Source organism: Mustela lutreola, chromosome 14 (genome assembly GCF_030435805.1).
Source record: "Mustela lutreola isolate mMusLut2 chromosome 14, mMusLut2.pri, whole genome shotgun sequence".
Classification (NCBI taxonomy): domain Eukaryota; kingdom Metazoa; phylum Chordata; class Mammalia; order Carnivora; family Mustelidae; genus Mustela; species Mustela lutreola.
In genome coordinates this window covers 14465545-14484081 of record NC_081303.1, presented here as the reverse complement: position 1 = coordinate 14484081, position 18537 = coordinate 14465545, and positions in this window count along the sequence as shown.

Sequence of the window (18537 nt, the reverse complement as noted above, 5' to 3'; positions counted from 1 at the left end):
TGCATTGCAGGTAGAAAAAAAAAGTTGAGCAGAGACATGGATCATGGTGGCCTGAAGCAGCATTATGAATGGCAGAGATGAGAGATGGGAGGAATTTGCTGTGATGAGAACAGAAGAGGTAGACCGAAGTATGGTAAGAGAAAATTCTAGAGAAGAGTATCTGTATGTCATGCTAAGGAATTTGAACTTTATCTCAAGGATAATGGAGGTCTGTTAGAGGTTTTAAATCACAAGTGATATAAGTAGAACTACTTTTTGTTTTTGTTGTTAAGGAAGATCTCAGTTGCTGATTGTGTTCAGGAGGGTTTTACAAGGTTAAGATCAGAGTGACAGGTGTTTTAGGAAGAGGGAATGGTGGGGAGCATGTGGGAAAGCTAGAGATCAGAAAAAGCTTGGTTCACCAAAACAAAACAAAACAGAACAAACCAACATTTAGAGCAGAGAGCCCATAGTAGGGGTACCAAAGAGGAAATGATAAGGATCACACTGCAGCAGGGGGCACAGAAGAAAGAAGAGTGACACTGGAGAAGGACAGTGTGGGACACTGGCTGGATATGCAGACAACGGATGGGGTTCAGGTGACTCCCCGTTTGGCTTGGTTGACTTGGGTGGACAATTTTGCTACTTACAACAATAAGAGAGCAGACCTGAGGAGGGGGATTTGATCAGTGGAATTGTGTACAGATTGTTTGGAGGTGCTTATGGGATACCAAGTTGAGATGGTTCAGCAGGCAGTATGTAATTTAGGAGGGGGGTTTGAAACAGAAATGACAACATTGGTGTCAGTAGTGTCTAGACCAGGAGAAGTTCAGGGAGTGAAAAAGTTATCTAGGGGAAATCTCATTCAATGTATTACAAAATACAAAGAGCACTAAAAATAAAATCCTGGGTAGAGAGAGGATATCAACATTTAAGAAAGGGGCAGGAGCCAGAGAAGAAACTGGTGGATTTCTACATTTCTGACTAAGAAGGAGAGAGAGAGAATAATAAGAAACCAGAGATTCAAAACCAAAATGAAGACCTGAAGGAGTTTAAAGTGTACAAATCAACAAAGGGGACAGGTGGCAAGTGCAGCAGAGGTAAACACTGTCTGGGAAGAGATGATGGAACTGGATGAAGAAGGGTAAAGGGGTAGATCTCATGCTGAAGGGCAGATCGAGGGACCCATGAAATGTGAGGAAAGGGAATAAATCGGAGAGAGGGTAGGGAGGGCACCAGAATTTGTTATAGATTAAAGGATGGGGACTCCTACCTGTTAACCCATACTTTCTCAGTAAAGTAAGAGTTAAGTTCTCTTGTTGAAAGAAGGAGGGGTGATGGTTGGAAAGAAATAAAGAAAATTGGAAAAGAGGAAGAATAGAAATTTTGGGAATCTGGAGAGGATCTGCTCGGGTATAAACGTAATCATGAATTGGGGGGTCCCATGGAGTCCCCGCATCTCCTCACTCCCCTGAAGTAAGACTCGTTTCTGACTGTCAGGCAAAGGATAGAAATTTCCAAAGCACATGAAATTGTCCAAATAACATGTGAAACAGAAACTATACCTTAATGAAGTGTGAAAATCCACAAAGTTTTTCTATCAAAATGAAAAATACAAGCCAAGCCAAGTAACATGGGCTATGCTGAGACTGGGGTCACAAATGCCCAAAGATCAAAGACGAGGGAAACAACTAGCCTTGACTGTGGATAAAAATCATTGTTATGATGCCTTCCATCCTAACTAACAGACAAACAAATAAAAACACTCCAAGCCTAAGAGTAGATCGATTACACTGCTATGCTGGTAGCTAGTTAGGTTTGCAGGCTATAACTTTGGGGTGACACAAATTTAAACAGTTTTGAGTGCTTAGCAACTCAGCCATAAGAGCAGAGTCAGATGGTAGATGGCCAGTTTGACCCAATGCTGAGAGTTTTTGTATGCTATGTAGCAGAAGGACAGAGCAGAGGGTCCTTCCCTGGAGAAGCAGCTGAGTCCTAAGTGGAAGGCCAGTGCCCAATTAAAAAGAGCATTGGATCAAAAGCTTTAGCTTCCTTGTCGCAGTGAAACAGACAGTGTTCTGGTTAGCCTAACCACGGCAAAAAGATATACATTAAACATTAATCATCAATTTAAAAAGCTGTTCATAATCTAGTAATAGAAATGTACTATCTTGATATAATTTAAAATGTGTCTCTGAGACAAACAGCCAATATGATAAAAGCAAAATAGCGGAACATTTTTTTTTTCTTTTTTTCGAGCAGTCTTATTAAAGGTAACAGCAAGATAAAAGATGACATCATAGTTATTCACTTTACACTATTCTGAAGTTACAGCCAGTGAAAAAGAGCAGAAAACAGAAATATAATTATTGGAGAAGAAAGAAAAATTAGTATTTACAGACAATCTGATTATCTATCTAGACAACCCATGAGGCTGAATTGAAAAATTATTTGAACTAGTTAGGAGTTTAGAAATATGGTCAGTTATAAAATTAATATATAAAAAGTTTACTACATGCCAGAATTTTACCAATTAAAAAACATAATAAATAATTCCTGCTCACTGGAGTACACAATCTTAAATATCCAGGATTAAATTTAATAAAAGTTCTGCAGAAGCTACATGGAAAACAATTGGAAAATTTTGCTGAGGGACATTAAAAAAAACAACAACCCTGAAATAAGGTGACACTGCTGTTGTATTCATTAATGGTAGAATATGGCAGTATAAAAATACTGTTAGTCCCCAAACAGATGTGTTAATTTAATGTGATTTACATACAAATCCCCAACTGTTTTGTGAAACTACTTAAACAATTATTATGACTTTACCTACACATGTGAGCTTATTCTCATAAAAGCTAAGAAAAAAACTGGAAAAAATAATGAAAGGAAATTTGTACCACCAGGGAGCCAAAAATTATTTTAACTGTACATTTGTACATCATATAGACCAATATAGAGCCCAAAATGAACCCTAGGGTAATGAAGAACTTAGACTATGTTAATGTTGACATTAAAATTGGTGAAAAAAGGATTGATGGATTGATTGCCCATTATGTGGAGCTAGAGTAAATGGTTAGCTATTGAACTCACATCCGCCACTCCACCCATGTAAGCACCTGTCTGGATTTGCCAGGCTCCACCAGCTTCTGTCACTCCTGTCTGCCACACAGGACATACAGCAGTTCCAGGACCCAAGTCGGAACTGAGTCTATGGCGTAAAGCATCCCAGAAGTGCAAACCTTGACCGTTAAAGAAAGGAGATAGTAAATCTCTCTCTCTCTCCTCATCCTCCCTGCTCCATTGGACTCAGGCATCAGCTCTGTGTGTTTCCCTGGGAAGCCATGACCAAGGCTTTGCACCACGTTTGATTTTCTTTCTGCCCACCCTTCCTCATTTTTCCTTTCTTCCCACTCTTGACTTGCTGACATTCCTCTCCTGCAAAACTTTTAACATATAAGCTTTTCCTGCTTTGCAAGGAACTGGGGCTAAGACCCAGTCTTTCTTTGCACTATGTACTAAAGTACATCACAGATCTATGAGAACATTACAATGTAAAAACTACATAAAAGATGAAAAAGAAAATTTTAGTTTGTCTATAAATGTGTATGTTATTGAGGTGTTAAAAATCTTTTTAATGCAAGAATTTGATAGGTATAGCTTTCCAAATTTTAAACTTCTGCAGATTAGAAATACAAACAAAGCTAAATAACAACAAACAAAAAATATTTGGAATGCCTTTGGCCAAAACAGATTAATATATTAAGTACTGGTGTAGGTTTATATGTAAAGAGTTTTCACAAATAAATAAAAACATGTCTCATTAGAAAAATAGACCAAAGCTTGAACAAGTAATCCACAAAAAAGAAACACAAATGATCCAAAAACATGAAAAAAATATTTGGGCTTACTGAAACCAAGGAAATACAAATGAAAACAACCATGATTTATTGTTTTCTCTGAGAATATTTGCTAAGATTTAAACCAAAGGCAGTGTCACAGATCTGAGAAGGTGCATCTGTACTTTTTCAAACTACTGGAAGGTCTGTAAATTGTTACTTTTTTCTGGCAATATGTATCAAAAGGTTTAAAAATGTTCTTATCCATTAGACCAATAAATCCAGGTATAAAAATTTATGCTAAGGAAATAACCAGAGGTCAAAGACTTACATGGGAGTACATCCACAGCCACATTTATAATAAACAATTGGAAACAATATAGATATCAAAGAAAGGAACTGTCTAAATACATTTTTATATATTAATAAGATGGGATTCTCTGCACCCACTTCAAATTATGGTTTTGAAAATATGGGAGGCTCTGAAAAGTGTTCTCAATATAGGCTCGAATAATAAAAAATGCATATAATAATATAATGCAAAATAAACTTCTAATTAAAAAAGAAAAAACAGGGCTTATGCAATATGTGCAACTCTTTTTTCTCCTTTCACATCTTCTCCAAGACTAAACTAAACTAAACTCGACGAGAATTAGAAGCACAAACATTAAAAAATTAATGGTGAGTCACTCAGTGGCTTTTTTAAAGAGTAATTTTTGCTCTCATAATCATAAGATGTTATTTTTTAAATGATTTTGGACCCTAGGCCTAAATGTGAAAGATGAAACTATAAAAATTCTAGAATAAAACATAAATTCAAATCTTTGGGACGTTGAAGCAGGCAAAGATTCTTTAGAACATAAAAAGCTCAAACCATCAAGAAAAAAAGGTGACAATTGGATTTTATCAAAACTTAAAGTTTTGTTTTCGAAAGATACTATTAAGAAATGAAAAGGCAGGCCAGTTGAAAGAAAAACATTTTCAACACATGTATTTAACAAAGATAAAGAGAAATTTAACAAAGATACAAAGAAATTGTGTCTAGATTCTATGAAGAACTCTTATAACTCAAGAAGAAGAAAACCTGATTTTGAAAATCTTTGACAAAAGATTTGAATACACGCTTTACAAAACAAGATCTGCAAATGGCTAAGAAGCACATGAAAAGATGGTCAAAATAATTTAGTTATTAAGGAAGTACAAATTAAAACCACAAAGAGACATCACTACATAGCTACAATTTAAATGGCTCAGTTGGTTAAGCAACTGCCTTGGGCTCAGGTCATGATTCTGGAATCCCAGGACTGAGTCCCTCATGGGGCTTCCTGCTCTGTGGGGAGTCTGCTTCTCCCTCTGACCCTCTCCCCACATGCTTTCTCTCTCATTCTCTCTCTCTCAAATAATAAATAAATAAAATCTTTAAAAAAATAAATAAATGTTAATCATACTGAATGCTGACAAGGATGTGAAACAAAAGTCTCACATATTGCTGTGGAGATAGAAAATGGTGCCACTACTTTGGAAAACAATTTCTTTAAAAGTTAAATTTGTTCCCACCATACCACCAACTGTTCTATACCTAGGTATTTACCCCAAAGAAATAAAAACATATGCCCAGATGAAACATGGTGCACAATGTTCATGACCATGTATTGAAATAACCTCAAACAGGAAATAATCCTTGTCCATCAACAGGTGAATAAATAAACAAAGAGTGGTACATTTCTACCATTGATTATTACTCAGCAATTAAAAAAAAAAAACAGGTGAATTGCTGATATATACACCACTATGGATGAATCAAAGTAGTTTTACTGAGTGAAAAAAGCCAAGTGTGAAGGACCACCTACTGTGTGATTATATTTATATAATATGCTGGGGGATGAAACTGATCTAAAGTGGCAGGAAACATCAGGAGCTGCCTATGGCCAGGAGAAGAGGGAAGGATGGAGGGTTAAGGGACACAAGGTAATTGTGGGGGATTATGAAAATGTTCTATATGTTGACTGTGGTGGCAGTTCAATGGATACATCCAGTTGTCAAACTCAGTGAATTGCACACTTTAAATTGATATAGTTAATATATAAATTGTGTATAAAGAGAGTTGATTTTTAAAAATTTCCTTCTGGGTTCCTTGCTGGATGAAATCTATCCAATCTTGATTACTCCTTTGCTTTTTGTTTTTTCTTCCATTTGATATTTTATTATTATTATAGATTTAGAGACACAATTATAACAGTTTCTGTGTGTGTGTGTGTGTGTGTGAGAGAGAGAGAGAGAGAGAGAGAGATAGATAGATAGATGGGGGTAGAACTGAGGAGAAAGAGACTGTAGATTCCAAAATGCTAGAGTATTTTTGGTAGTGAGGAAATTCCAGAGACGTGGAATCCCGAATCCAGATGGAGGCATGGGACTTGGAGTAAGCTGGAACACTGGGGAATTTGAGGTGGACACATGAGAGTCTGAAGTAGCCATGTCTGATGACCTCAAATGTTCTACATCATGGAGTCACATGAGGATCCTGGATGGGCAGGTAGTTGAGGAGAGTAGAGTGTATAATACAAGTCATGGAGAGATAACTAAAGAATGCAGTTGAAACAGGAGAGGGTCAAGGGATGAGCAGAAAATTCCAGACCTCGAGGAACCCTCTCCATCCTCTCAGTAGGTGTTCTTCTAAGATATGCTTGAAGGACAGCGTGTTGCTGACCACTGATTACCATCCCCACTTCTCAGTTGCTCACCCAAATCTCATAAACATTTGGCAAATGTCTAGACTTTCACTGTGGAGAAAATGGAGCTGCTTCTGTCCTGATTACTGATAGATCTTTGTCTGACTTTCTCAAGCATCACTGATGGGACCATGATACTCGTCATGGAGATCCATTTCCAGCAAGCAACATCCCTTATTAAAGGATTATGTTATTTTGCATATCATATGTCCACTAAAGAGCCTTTGTTTTTTTGCTGGCATGGTCTCTGTACTTCTCTACTAAGAGACTCCTTTGTGCCTACCAAGTAGATTGTGAAGTTGGAACAGCGGCTGGGAAGAGCCGTGCCAAATAAATTTTATTCTAATGACTTCGGTGTGTATCATCAGTCTTAGATAATTGTACTGTAGCAGGTGTGACTTTCTTCCGGGGGCAGGCTGTTAGAATACATGACATAATAATGCCACGATCAGTCTGATGTAGCCCTCACCAGGGGTAAAGACGTCGAGGGTCCCAGGCTCCTATCACTACTGTAGAATGACACATCAACAGAGCATTTGGAGGTGAGCCATCAATCCCAAAATACATTGTTAAACAATGTATTTAACAAAATACATTGTTAAAAATAACACCCAATGAAAAGAACATTTGGATCTTTGGGACCCTATGAAGAAGGCAATGAACAGATTATAAATGGCATCAGCTTCTGATGTTTTAATCTGGGTCCTCAGAATTTGACCTTAGGTAGCTGAATCATCATTGCATCATTACTGGGAGTATAGCAAGTTTCCCCTTCCACCTTGCCCTTACTTCTGTTCTTCTAAAACTAGGTAGAGAATGTATACATAGTATTGCTGAATGATACTTTCCAAATATTAGTATCTGATCTCTCTGTGATTAATTGTGCACTTGATTAACCTTAATTGCCAAGATAGCAAAAAAGAACACTCTTAATGATTTTTTGATGTTTTGTGTTTGATCATGGTTGTGGAAGAACTAAAAAATATTGGTTTCAGGAGAGAATAATTAGCCAATTAATTAATTGAGGTCTGTTTATATTTTTAATTTTCAAGGCATTTGTTGGTCTTGATTAAAATATTTTATTTTCACTCCAGTCATTAGAGCTCCTAAAGGGGCAGTGGGGATATTAAGTTGAGTGTGTAGCTGGGAGTCCTGCCGAGCTGGCTGTGCTCTATCCATCCACCCTTTTTTTAAAGTTAAGAATGAGGTTGAAAATTCCAAAATACTAAGAAAATATCCCAAGGGCCTCTAGAGGCATAGGATCTGGGATACACCACAAAGAACTGGACCTGAAAAGCTCTGTTCTGAGCGGTTTTATAAGCATTACACTTAATCTTCACAGCGCCTTGCGGTAGGTTTTCTTATTGTCCCTATTTTTCAGATTAGAAAACTGAGGCATAGTAAGATTAAGTAATAAATGCGCATATTCACAGAGCTAGTAAGCAGGTGAAAAAGGATTTTTATCCCTATTAGGTAGGCTGAAATTCTTATGGGTGTATTATAATTAGTCTAGCAAAATTAGCTAGTATGACGTCTTTCTGACAATAAATGCTTAATAGGTGCCAAAATACATTTGGTAGTATTAATTTATTCGGGTTTCATAGTAAGACAAAATCAACTGATGTTTACAGATTTCAAGGTCTCAAGCCAATAGGAAATGATAACCCTTAAATCCGGTACAGGGAGGAAACTGAGAAACATGCCCTTTGTCCTTCCATGCTGATGTCAGTGTGGTTGACAGAGGACCCGTACTCTGTCACCAGAGTTGCACTGGTGTGTGTGGTGGTGAGGTAGAGAGGAGGTTAGACTGCTCCCGTCGGTCACCTAGAGATTCCCATCTCGGTTCTTTGGTTTGTCCTGGCAATTTTAAAACAGCCAGTGAAACCAATCACATTGGAGAAGAAGTGGGTGTCAGGCAACACAGAGAAAAAGCAACCAAATCTCTAGGCTGATTGCCTCGACCGATGCTCACAAAATTAAGAAAGCAACTTGAACTGGCTACTTGTTTTCTTTCAGACCCTAAACTCCCAGCTATTTTGTTGAAGGACAAACACTAAAGCTTGGCCCATGAATTTTCCTGTGTTACTGGGGAGAGTGGGGTGGTGGAGTGGGTAAGGTGAACGACTGACTTGGTACTTCTTGCTTTTTTCAAGGTTCATCTCACTGAACTCTCTTCTAAAGAACCATCTTTAGTGGTGTATTTGCTAAAAACTCTAGCAGATTTACAGCCTCCCTTAACATAATAATGAAAGATTTTTGGTCATTCTCTTAATGAATTTGGTAGCTTCTGTACCATCATTACATACATGAAGTCTGTGATATTTAAGCAGATTTTTGTTTAAATTTTGTTCTGCTTTTTAGCGATTTTTGCCTCTTGCTTATAACTTTGAGAGGACTGTATCAGGGCTTACACAGTTAATAAAAGCAAACTAAAGCAAATAATCACCTTCTAATACTTCTTTCAGCATATTCTAATTTTTTAATGGAGAAAATGCATTCTTAAATTAAATATGCATAATAAGGAATACTAATAATAAGAATAAAGTGGAATATGTGAGAATGAATCTAGTGTTGTAAGCAAATGCATTTGATTTGCTAAGGATAAAAGCTGGCTCGAATCAGTAAGAATCAGTGCAAAAAAGAAAAGCCCTCATAATGTTCATAAATTGTCCATAATTGTATGGATTTTAAATATAAAAGTTGGCAGTGGCAAAAGCTAAAAGCCATTAGGAAGTATACCATTGTGCGGTACACTAGGAGCAGTAAGTCACAATCGTATGAAAAAAAAAATCCCCAGCTAGAGTTTTCTAAAATTTTGATAACCATACTTGAGACTTATCTTGATGTTTACTACAATGCATGCATTGTTCAGCATGGCATGGTCTAATGCATACATGAATCATATTTGAAAAGAGCTACTAATTAACATGAATAGTCTTCTTCTGTGAAGGTCGTTTATTGCAAAGTTCTATTTCTTTCTTTTCTTTCTTTCTTTTTTTTTTTTTTCCTAGCTGAATATTGCTAAAGGAGCCCTCAACAACAGCCATTAGTTTAAGAGACTAGTCTGTTTTCTGCCTGGCATTGGGTTAGAGTTTTAAAGAGTCTTTTTCTCCTGCGAAGAAGCCATAAAAATAATATTTAAAAGTAAGGGGGAGGGGAAAAAAAGAGGGGGAGAACAGGGGAGAGGAGTAGAGAGACCTTTCTCTTCTTGAGCAGTACATCCATTCATTAAGTTTTATTCTGTCACCAGCTGTATTCTCCCATGAACTTCTTGTTATAGTATCGAAGAATTGTTGGCTAAATTGTTAGACTTTACTTCAAAAGGGATTGATCAGGAGTTTTTGTTTGAAAACTGGGTTGGCCAGCACTTTCCTCAGAGTCACTGGGAAGGTCCTTGAAAATTTTTCCGTGGAAGTAAAAACACTTTGGGACCAGGTTCTACTACTTTGCACTGAAGGAACTTCTAGAACCTTCTACCATTTCTGTTTGGGATGCGTAGGTTTTTATTTTTTGGCTTAGATGTTTCAAGGAACTTAGCCAAGATGAAGGATTTCTCAGGACCATTGGGAAACAATAACTCTGTGCTAAAAATCTCTCTTAGCTAAAGACCATCAGTCAGAATTTTGCCTCCATTTGTCATAGTTAATTTTGTGTGTCAAATTGGCTGAGTTACAGTGTCCAATTGTTCAGTTAAACTAAACAGACTGGGCCAGCATAAATGTTGCTGTGAAGATGTTTTTTAGATATGATTAGCATTTAAATCAGCAGACTCTGAGTCAAGAAGATTACCCTCAACAATGTGGGTGGGCCTCATCTAATCAGTTGAAAGCCTGCAGCGCAAAGACAGATTTCCCAAAGAAAAAGAAATTCTGCCTTGGAACTGCAGGGTGGAAACCCTGCCTGTGTTTGAGCACAGATTTTGGACTGCAGATTTTGGACTCAAGACTACAATGCCAAGTCTATCCTGAATTTCCCACCTGTTAGCCTGCTCTATAGACTTACCAGGCCCCACATCCTGTGAGCTAATTCCTTAAAATAATCTTTTAATCTCTTTATCTATCTATTTATCTATCATCTATCTACCTATCATCATCATCTCTATCCTATTGGTTCTCTTTCTCTGGAGAACCCTGACTAATCCAATAAACCATGTAAGTGAAACTGGCAGTAAATTTATAGCACAAAACATGTTCTTGACCACTCAGAAGGGAACTGGGTTTGGGGCTGGTTTGTTTGAGACAACAAAGGAACAAAAGAGTCGATCACTTTGTGATTTTGCCTACACGATACCAGAGACAAATACATATATTATTGACAAATAATATGTATTGACAAATACATATATTATTTGTACTGATCAATCTGGTTAAAATAAGTCCTTGAAAATTTGTCAATTAAGTGCATTTTTTGCTGTCTGAAGACTGGGGAAGTGTCTAGTGGCTATTATTGGAATTGCCTGAATCACCCCAGCAAGGCTTGGCTCTTGGAAATATCAAACAGCAGTTCTCACACTGACTTTGTAATGTACACCTCCTTATTTTAAGTTTTGAACCGTGTAAGTGTTCTGAGAGACAACATGAAATAAAAAACATCTAAGAGGTCCTTTCATTTGTACCCACTTGCCCCGAGGGTCTCACACCACTAGTTACCTAGTGAAAGGGGCACAAATATGGTGGGAGGGGGGACTAAACCCCTCAGATATCACCTTGCGCATCTTCCTGATACCCCCTTCATGAAGTCAGTGTACCAAAGTCAGGGTTTACTGATGGTTGATCATGTGCAGGTGCCTTACTCAGCTCTGCCCCTGCCATTTAAGGCTTAAACAACAGTTTCTTATTTTTTGGAAGTCCAAGGTCAAGGTCCAGTAGAGTTCAGTTTCTTTTGATGGCGTTCTTCCCGGTTTAGAGAGAACCACCTATTTTGCTGTGTCCTCACAGAGCCTTTCTTCAGTGCGTGACTGTGGAGAGAGAAGACTCTATCCTTATGATCTCATTTAACCTTAATTACCTCCGAAAAGCCCTGTCTCCAAATGCAATCCCTATTGCAGTTAGGGCTTTAACACATGAATTCGTGGGGGCAGGGACACAATTCAGTCCAGAACAATGCGGTACTCTGTTTTATACTCGAGATATGTTTTTATTTGAGAACTCTCCTGGAGACTGCAATGGTGTGGGGGGTACCAGGCAAGTGTACCAATGTCTATACCATGAAGCAGATTGTGATAAATGCTAAAAGTCAGGGTCTACAGGACCGTAAGGGTTGGAGTAGCTGCACACAGCTGGGTGATCAGGAGACGCTCCCGAAAAAGGAGTCCTTGCATTAGACACTGAAAGGGGGAAGGACTTTGGCCAGTGACAAGATGAGATAATCTGCTGGGTAAAGATGGGCAAAGAACAAGCAGCGGGAGAAGAACGCAGGATGGAAATGGTCAGAGAAGACAGGCTGGTCCGGATTGTCTGGCGTTCACTCCAGTGTAGCAGGGACTGTGGTAAGAAGGTAGACTGAGGTCAGAGAACAAAGGACTGACATTCCAAGGGACTTGTTGGGAAGGTATTGGTGAGTCACCAAAAACTTTTGCCTAGGGACATACTGGTTATTTTATAAACTTCCCTTTACTGCTACTGAACACACTGCCTCAAACATCTTTACCGGAAAAGTCTGATTTTACCATTAAGAAATTGATTTGTCCAAAACCGGGCTGTTCCCCCTCCAGATGGAATCTTGCCCTCTCACAGAAACATGTCTGTGGGGGTAACCTGACAGGGGCTGGGCAGACCGTCAGGGAAAGGAAGCGGCGAGGCTCCGAAGGAAGTTTTCTCAAATGAATAGCAGAAAGGATGTTGCAGTGTGTTTTCCTGTTTGGGAAGTTTAATTCTTCACGGTTTGCTTGGCTGTCAGAACGCTTCACATTTTTATTTGTGAACATACATGGTGATCATCTTTAAGACAAAAAAAATCTGATGGCAGGTCCCTTGATGCCCTTGTTCAGAGCAGATGTTGCAATCAGAGCAGGGCTTTCAATTCTCACCTCTGAGATGTTGTCAATTGCATTAAGAAGCATCTCTCCTCGTCTTCATGTTTTACATACAACTTATTAAGGTCATGTTGGGGAAAGAAGTTGAAAGAGACAAACTTAACAGATTTGTGGATTGCTAAGACAGAGCCGTCATCTGCACTGATGTAATTACTCACAGCTCATGTGACAATCAAAATATATAAACTCAACAGGGAAGAAACAAGAAAGATGCACACACTCGGTTCATCAATATAGAACAGTTTTGCAGACCCAGAAGGTTCAGGAAAATTTCACCAGTACTCCGTGTGTGTGTGTGGTGGGGAGGGCAGTGAGGGGGAAGTAGAAGCAGAGAGGGATGTCCCGAAGAGTGTCTTCTCTTAGGAAATGGCAGGGCTCAAAGGATTATGGATCCCAAATTGAGGAACAGAAGTTTTTGTCATGGCGGGAAATGAAGCTCTCTTGTCCCACTTCTCTCCGCAGTGAGCCTTGTCTCCAGCATCCCTGACGTGGGGCCGTCTCACCTCCCCTTGAACCCTCGCGCAGGCTGAAGTTCGAACATTCCAACTGGTTGTTTGGACTCTGCTGGACACAACCTAAGTCTGCATGGCAGGGTGAAAATTGGATAAACAGCCACGCTGACTCCAGGGAGAATTTTTTTTACGCAAACATCTGTTTCTTGAATTTGGCCAGGGTAAGGCCTAAGGGAAGGCGGAATTTCAATTGATGAAATAAGATCAAGAAGATGTTGCCTCATTTCCCCCCCCACTGTTTTGGGGGAGTATAAACCCTGGGTCCCTCTAGCATCACAGAGGGAGGAAACCCTATCCAAGTTTCCCCTGATACTAGATTTATGTCCAATTTCAGTTTAGATGAGATCATGTGGATGCTTTTTCTGGTACTTCGCGGGACTACAGATGTAACCTGCTTTGAAAGAAATCCCATGCACGCATATAAAAATATGGATTTAAAGTGAAGATGAACAGAGCAATCTGAAAATATCTACGAAGCACTTCCTGTGTGCCTAGCACTGGGCAAGACACTAAAATGTATTAAAAGAGTGGAGGGGTGAGTCTTTGCATGGAGGCAACCTAAAGTTTGAAGAGGGAATTGAGGTGATAAAGAACATTAAAATACGACCCATGATTTGGTACTAAATCGTGAGGGATTGATATTAGTAGCTGTAGTTATTTGCATTAGGAGAAGGCAGGGGGAGCCCCCAAAGCTGGAGAAGTCTTTAAAAGGGAAGCTTGAATTATGCAGGATCTACGGGGTTGAGAAGTTCTGAAGGTGGAGCCCAGGAGAGGAGCATTTCCAGTGGAGGAAATCGCAGGAGCTGGCGAACACAAAGATCAAGTCAATCGATTGTCCCTTGGCCAAGAGCTAATGGGTGGGCCAGTGTCAACCCCATTTACCAAGGGTTGGATGAAACTTGGTAACCGGTTACAACAAGAGCTAACACTCATTTAGCACCTACTATGTTCCAGAACTGTTCTAGCCCCTTTGTGTTTTTTAAATTATGTATGGCTCCTCACAAACCTGAAGTTGTCTGCTCTCAGGTGGTCAGGCCAGTATGGGTCCAAGTGGCTAGCACTGGTGGCCATGGCTTTGTAGAGGGATGGCCAGAGGTGCGATCGCAGAGACCTCTCCCACAGGCTCCCAGCTCTCGCTGGGCTAGCTGGCTAGCCAGAGGGTCCTGGGTGAATACTATTGTTACACCCTCTTTAGGCATGAAGAAACTGAAACAGAGAAATTAAGAGACTGACCCAAGGTCACACAGGCCCTAAGTGGCTAAGCTGGAGTGAAACCCACGTTTCTCCAGTTCAAAGCCCACAGTCTAAGATGCTAAATGAATGAGGAGAACAGAAGTGTGGTGAGCAATGTCATATTGACCTTGCCAGGGTGAGGGAAGGTTGCATAGGAGAGAGAAAGAAGAGGTGGACAGGCATTGCTTCATTCTTGAACAATTCTTTGTGTGAACTTTTAGGAGCCCAGAGTGAACTTAAAGGTGAATCTGAACACCAAGATTTAAGCTTTGCAAACCATTTCAAGGCACCAGAGTTAGCCAATGTATGCCTCAAGCCCTTCCAGTAAAGGAGAAAGCTTACCAAAACGTTGGTCTCAAGGTTCTCCACCCGTTCAGCCTTCAGGGCCAGGCCTGCTGGAGAAGACAGACGGGAGAGAAAATCCGTGGCCCCCCACTTCACCCGTTATTCATTTTAAAACATTCCAGAGGTCCCTATATTTAACCTTCTACACGGACTTTGATCCCTGGAATTCAGCGAACCCTTGGGATCATGTAGGCCTAATTTGAATCTCATGATAGAAAAAGCAACCAACCAATCTAATTCAGGAAAAAGAAAATCGATGATGTGGGGTTGGTACTCAGAACCAGCCAACAGGCTAAATGGGGTGAGAGAGAAAGTGATGTAATCAGAGGGGATCCAGGCCAGTTTTTCCTTATCCAAATGCCCTTCCTTTCATAGACACCATATTGCTAAAATTCCCTTAACAATGATTCATTTCTTGGGGCCTCTTTCCGTAATAAAGCCACAAAATATGGAATGGAAAATGGATGGAAAAAATTGCTAACCCACTAGTTTGAAACAGCTTCTTAAACAGAACAACTTATTTTTCTTAAATGAATTCTTTTTTTTTTTTTTTTTTTTAAAGATTTTATTTATTTATTTGACAGGGAGAGCATGCGCACAAGGAGGGCCGCGCACAGCGAGAGGGAGGCGCGGACTTCCTGCGCCAAACGTCCGACTAACCAGCGCCTGAACCAAATCAGGTTTCATTTTTTTCTCATAAAAATAAGTCTGAAGGGAGTGAGCTCCCCGTGTTGGTTCAGTGGTTCAGGGACCTCAAGAGCAAATGTCTTTGTGATTTTCTTGTGGGTTTTTTGTTCGTGTTTTTTGTTTTGTTTTGCTGTTGTTTTTGGTTTGGTTTGGTTTTGCCTCATTCTAAAGACATGGAGGCGACTTCGGCCCCAACCATCACATTTTTGCTCAGGGCAGGAAGAAGAGGGCAGGGCAGTGCCAGACGTATCTGTTTCTTAAACTCAAGAAACTAAAGGCTTTCCTGAAAACTTCTCAGTACACCTCTGCTTAGGTATTTTTGGCCTGAAATAGGTCACGTGGTCTCTGTAAGATGCAAGAGATTCTGGGGGAAAGAAATATTTCGTTAGTCCTCCTGCCCCTCCCAAGAATACTGCGGTTCCGGCGTCCAGGAAGAGCCCAGGTGTGGCTGTGCGAGCTGTAGCTCACTCTTTCTCTTTATGGACTTCTCAGGGAAAACCCTACAGCTGAAAGTTTTTGTTATGGAAATTGCCTAACTAAAGAACTTACAGTGGGAAACAATTGACTTCTCTCTCTCTCTCTCTCTTTTTTTTTTTTTTTTAAGAAAAAGGTTTATTTATTTATTTGACACAGAGAGAGAGATCACAAGCAGGCAGAGAGAGAGGAGGAAGCAGGCTCCTGCTGAGCAGAGAGCCCGATGCGGGACTCAGACCCAGGACGCTGAGATCAGGACCTGAGCCGAAGGCAGAGGCTTTAACCCACTGAGCCACCCAGGTGCCCTCGACTTCCCTTTTATTGGGAGCAAGTAAGCTGAGGTTCCTATAGGTTGTTGATGGAGCAAGGGTGCTAAAAAGGGACAGAGGGATACAGAAAATGAGAGAGAAGCACTGAAGATAAATGCCTGGCGACATGTAAGGTACTTGAGGCAATTTTGACTGAATGTCCATAATTTGTCTAGTAGGCTGTCACATATTCTGGAAGAATGAGCCTTGTAAGATGCTGTAGCTTCTTCAAAAGCAGAGTATTGTTGTTTCAAGCGGAGGCAGGGTTGGCTTATTCAACCCAATATATTCACCGAATTATCCAGAAAATGCTTTGTGGAAGTACAATCGAACTTATTTGTATATGATAGAATAGAGGTAAACGTCAGTAAAACAGTTTTCAGAATGTGCGCGCGCACACTCACCCGGCAATAAAGATAAAAACCGATCTAGGGTGCCTGCTTTATCAGTGCCTTTCTGCCGAAAAGTGAATTTTGCTCCCGTGTCTCTCCCTTCCTGCTAAACAGATGATCAGGGGCCGTTTATCATATCTGTTTCGGGGTAGAGTTATGAAACATTTTCAGTGGAGAGCATGAATGAGCAGGGACTTGTCCCGAAAAACAGAACAAAAAGAAATTATTAATCATGTTTCCCTTTGTATATTTACTGTTTTGCTTCTGAAGGGAGTATTAGTCCACTAAGAGATGCATCATTAGGAGATATGCCAGATGGGTAATCAATGTGATTTTAAATTTTAATAGAGCGAGAACAGAGCTGAAGCTTAGATTTTTTTTTTTTTTTTTTAAAAGAAGGTACTTTAGCTCTGCGCATTTGAAAACAAACATCTTGCATTAGGTTCCTGTCTTCCATGCCATGACTTTGAATATGTTCTTAAATCCTTTTATTTTTTAAAAACTGGCCTGATGGAATGGAAGGGCGGACTGGCCCACCCAATGGACGAGGAAAGCTAACATGCAGAGATGGGAACTGGGGTCCCCTGCAAGAAACGGCTGAAAGCTTTATTTCATCGTAATCATGATGATAGCAAACAAACAAATGAACAAACCATAAATTTCACTTCCCTTTCCTGGCTTCACAGTCGGTGGAGATTCCCTTGTTCTCGAAATTCTCAGGCTCGAAGGAAATCTAAAGGAAGCACTTTCGGAATCTCGTGTTTAAGCAAAGCCAGCAAGGTCTGCAGTGAGAGGGGCCGTGGCTGCTTGGCCAAGGAGATGGGCTTGGGAATGAGATCATCTTATGGGACCGGGCAGCAGAGCCAATGTCCCAAAGGCAGTGTTTTTAAAACTGTGGGTTCTGATACATTAGGGAACCGTGAAATCAGTTAAGAGGGTTCTGACTAGGTATTATTTTTGAGCCCAATATAGTTGTACAGAATAAAACAACATTGAATAAAAAGTAAAAATGGGAGCCATATGTAAGGGTATGTATTATCTATGAAATTTTTGTTCCAATAATAAAGGTGCGTCCTCATCTAAATCATATTTCTTTACATGGGTCACCGTCAAAGAAGTTTGAAAAATACTGCGGCAGGGCGAAGTCTATGAAGACAGTTGCCCGTTGGCTGACGGCGTTAGCTGGAAGGGACGAAGGCAATGGAGTGTCCGGGCTCCTCACATCCCCGCGAACACAAGCCAGGGCTGGTAACACAGTTAGCTGTGGGTGTGTGCTTCTTCAGGATTCTCATACAAACATTCTTCCACACGAACTGGAGAAACTTTTTGCCAAGTTACCCATCCAAGATCCCCGTTTGGAATTTGACTGGGATTACATTACATTTATAACCATTTGGGGGGAAATTGACGTCTTGACTCCGTTGAATCTGCCAACCCAGGTGTACAGGGCATGTCTGACCTTCTAGTCTTTTCCTATATCCGTTCGTTCTGTTTATGTTATTATTATTATTTTTTCTTACAAATGCTTTTCATTTTTTATTTCTTGTTGACTCCAATGTATTTGGCACATGTCTGTATTTTTTCTGTCTTGATACCATTTTCTTTTCTTTTTTCAAATGGATGGACCTCTCTAGCTCACTGAACTTGCAGACGTCTTCTGTGCATTCCTGCTTCTGCTCATGCTGTTCCGCTGTGCAGAAAGCCTTTCCTTGCACTGCCTGAGCATGGTCCGCACCCTCAGGTGGAGCTGTCTCTTGGGGGGACTGCGGCAATAACCCACTGAGGAGCCCCTCAGTTTCCCTTCTTACCCGTCTGCCGTTCCCCACGTAGGCATTGGGGGTGGTCTTTAAAACCATAAATCAAGATCTTGTCACTTTCCTCCCTAGGACATCTGCTGGCTTTTATTGCCATTGCAAACATCCACATGTTTCCATCGAGGCTTCCCATGATGCGTCTCCTGCCTACTTCTCTGACCGCCTGTCCTGGACTTTTCCTCATCATT